The following is a 3792-nucleotide window of genomic DNA, read 5'->3' as shown; positions in this document are numbered from 1 at the left end:
TTTTAAATGTTTCCTTTTCTTTGCTCTCTTATTTTCTCTTCTTACCTCCATTTTCCTGTTTCCTTTTCTCTTTTTATTATTATATTCTTGTTTCTGGATGCTAACTGCTTCCATTACTTTATTCTTTCTTATCATTTCCTCTTTTCATTGTTGGTTGCTTGTTTGTTTATTCTGTTTTGTTTTCTTGTGGATGTATGAGATGGGGAGAGTTTCCCCTCTTACCCACACAATTGGATTGGGTCACACCCGTACCCACTGTAGCTCCACCCACTGGGAATATGCCAATACCAGTTCCTATACCACTGGACCAACAATAGGCAGCAGCTAACACCAGCCAAACCCACCCAACACTGGGTGTGTGAACGGTGATGGGGGGATGGTGCATGAGCTTCCATTCTCTAACTACACCCACAGGAGACAGTTGGTGAGAGCCCAAGGACACATCCACACACAATCCTCAATTAAATATAAATGGGACAACATCACAGCGTCGAAGAGACAACAGAAAATTTTAGCTGCCACAAGGAAACAAGAGAGAATGGACCAAACAAATGACCAAGCTGCAAAGCCAAAATTCGTTCCTGAAGAGGACAAAATAATGGAAGTAACTGAAAAGAATTCAAAAGAATAATCTTTAGGTTCCTTCAAAGGGTTGACAAAAAGATCGAGGAAAGTCAGGAGAACACAGAAAAAAACTTTAGAAGAATTCAGAAAAAAACCACAAGAACAAACAGACAAAATAAATGCAAATTTTACCCAAAGCCTATGATTAGAATCCTAGAAGATGAATACCAAGATCTCAGAAATGGACACTACACGAAAAGGTCACAGGAGTAGAGTTGAAGGAATGAGGTATGAAAGTAGAACAGTGAATAAGGAAGACAGTAGATGCCTCAATGCATTTGAGCTATGGTGTTGGAGAAGAACATTAACGGTACCATGGACCGCCCGAAGAACAAACAAGCTGTGTTAGAAGAACACCCAGAATGCTCCTTAGAAGCCAGCATGGCCGGACTTTGTCTCTCACACTTTGGAGGTCTTTATCAGTCCTTGGAGAAGCACATCATGTTTGGTAAAGTGGAGGGTCAGTAATAAAGAGGAAGACCCCCAATGAGATGGATTAGCACAGTGGCAGCAGCAGTGGGCTCAGGTGTAGCAATGATTGAGAGGATGGCACAGGATCGGGCAGGGTATCATTCTGTTGTACATAAGGTCGCGATGAGTTGGTATTGAGTCGATGGTACCCAACAACAACAACAACACTGATGGGACTGTAAAATGGTACAACCATTGTAGAAGACGGGCGTGGTGATTTCTGAAAAAGTTGGAACTAGAAATGTCATGTGACGCAGCAATGCTTTTACCTTTAAGAAATCCTAGCTGTAGCTTCTATAGAGAAACGCATGCCCCTGTTCATAGCAGCATTATTCACAATAGCAAAAAGATGGAGACAACCTAAATGCCCATCAACAGAAGAACGGTTAAACAAACTGCGGTACATCCACACAATGGACTATTACGCAACACTGAAGAAGAAGGATGAAGCTGCCAAACACCTCACAGCATGGATAAACCCAGAGGCCATTACGCTGAGTGAAATTAGTCAGTCACAAAAGGACAAAGACTGTATGAGACCACTGCTGTAAAAAGTTAAGAAAAGGTTTTCTTGACAAAAGAAATATTTGATCATGGTTACCTCGGGGGAGGAGGGAAAAGTATTCATGGGCTATAGGGTAGACAAGGAGCTCTGGTAGCGTACTGGTTACGAATTGGGCTGCGAACTGCAAGGTCAGCAGTTCGAAACTACCAGCTGTTCTGCGGGAGAAAGATGAGGCTTTCTGCTCCGGTAAAGATTTACAGCCTCAGAAACCCTGTACAGGGTTGCTATGGGTTGGAACCAACTCCACGGCACATAACCACAACATAAGGTAGACACATGCTAACATGGGTGATGGAGTAGGCAATATGTAGCGAGAGGGAGGTTGGCAGAGGAAAAGTGAAGGGACCAGGAGACATAGTGAGGAAGGTAAGAGTGAAGAGAAGAGAGGTCAATACTGGGAACTTGTGGTCATTGTAAGGAGACACAGTCTAAAATTTCCTGAAAGTAAACTGATGATCTGCTTTGTAAACCTTCACTCAGTTCACAGCCAAGAGTGTAACACACACACACACACACACACACACACACAAAGAAAGCGAGCCAGTAAACCTGCCTTAGAGGCACCTAGATGGTCACAGCTGGTTATGCAAACACACGTTCCAGCTGGCCACCTCGGGTGTCACCAGGCTGCCCTCAGCATGAGGCCCTCAACAGCTGAGGCTCAGGCCAGTGGGGGCCCACATAATGAGGGCCAGTGAGGAAGTGGGGACAGCGGGAGAGCCAGGCTCAGCTCTCCAAACCACCTGTAGGTCAGGCGGTCCTCTGGGGCAGGTCTAGCTTCCTCCCTCTGCTAGGCCTAGCCCTCACCCGCTGGAATCTCCGTTGAAATGACCACTCCTCTCAGATGGCTGCCTCAGTTTCCCTTGGGATGTGTGGAATAAAACCTGAGACCTGGCTATTTCTTTCTTTCTTTTTTTTTAATGTTTTAGTGTGAGTTATATGATAGTTTACATGAGAGAACCTCAGTTCCACATTCATTCCATCGTACATCATTACATTGCCATGGTTCCAATCCCCTCCATGCCTTGCCTTCCAACCAAAGGGCATATCCTAGAAGCCCGTGCTCTATACTCCCCCCTCCCCCCTCAGTCTTCTGCCCACAGTTCCTCTCCCTCTCTGGATCCAAAGTCCCCAGCCACTTCATCCCTCCTTGTCATCATCTCTGTCTCCATCTCAGGCATCCCCGGTTCTCTGGTTGGGGTCCCGTTCTCGGCTCTTATCCATTGGTGGTCCCAGAGACCTCCGCTCCTAGACTGGAGAAATAATCGCTCTCTTCCTTGCTACAAAACATCTATCCTTGCATTTCCAACACTCACAATCCGTCTTGATAACCATTATTCACTACAGTATCGCACGTAACCCATCTGTATTTCATTTCATCAGCTCCACCTAGACAAATTGGATAGTACTCACTGGTGATTCTGCCTTCCTCCATGCCCCCTAACTCTAGGTTCCCTCTTGAAAGCTTGTAAGCCAGTTACTTCTTGCCTTTGTAGTCCCTCCCTCCCCATTTGGGTATCCAGTGTCCAAGTTGCCCCTCTCTGTCTACTCTGTGTGTGGAGGGGGTGGGAATGTTTCTTGTTGTAAGGATTTATCGCCTCTTTTGTGTCACTGCATTCGTAGGTATAGGTCAAGTTCATCAGCTTGGATCAGCTCAATCTTCTTCCCACCCTCCACCCCCCCTTCTTTCTTCTCCTGGTTGAGCTCTGATCATCCAGTCATCTAGTCCTGTTCACGTGGGTGTCATCTGCAAGTGTGGGTGTTCTTGTGCACATGCCCTCTCTTCCCATCAGCCGGAAGCTCCATTCTCTACTTGAGTCCTCCGTGGCCACGTCACTGACTCTGGGCCCAGGAGTCCTTGGGTCTCCTCGCACTGCTTGCCAACCAGGTCCACAGAATGTGTCCCAAATGTGTCCACAGAAGCCCTCTGAATATTGTGAGGCTTAGCTCACCAGAGACCTGGCTATTTCTGAAGTGGGCAGTTGGATGTACAAGTGCATGTGGATCTAAGAGCAAAGAGATCCGGATAGAGGGCCATCAAACTCTAAACCATTAAAGCATTACACAAAACGCCCCACCAACAGGGCACCGATTCTGGACTGAATTGTGTCCCCCCACTAAAGATGTGCTTA

This window comes from Chrysochloris asiatica, unplaced genomic scaffold (assembly GCF_000296735.1).
Source record: "Chrysochloris asiatica unplaced genomic scaffold, ChrAsi1.0 scaffold00424, whole genome shotgun sequence".
In the NCBI taxonomy this organism is placed as follows: Eukaryota; Metazoa; Chordata; class Mammalia; order Afrosoricida; family Chrysochloridae; genus Chrysochloris; species Chrysochloris asiatica.
The sequence above is the reverse complement of the archived record's forward strand: the minus strand, read 5'-3'. Positions refer to the sequence as shown.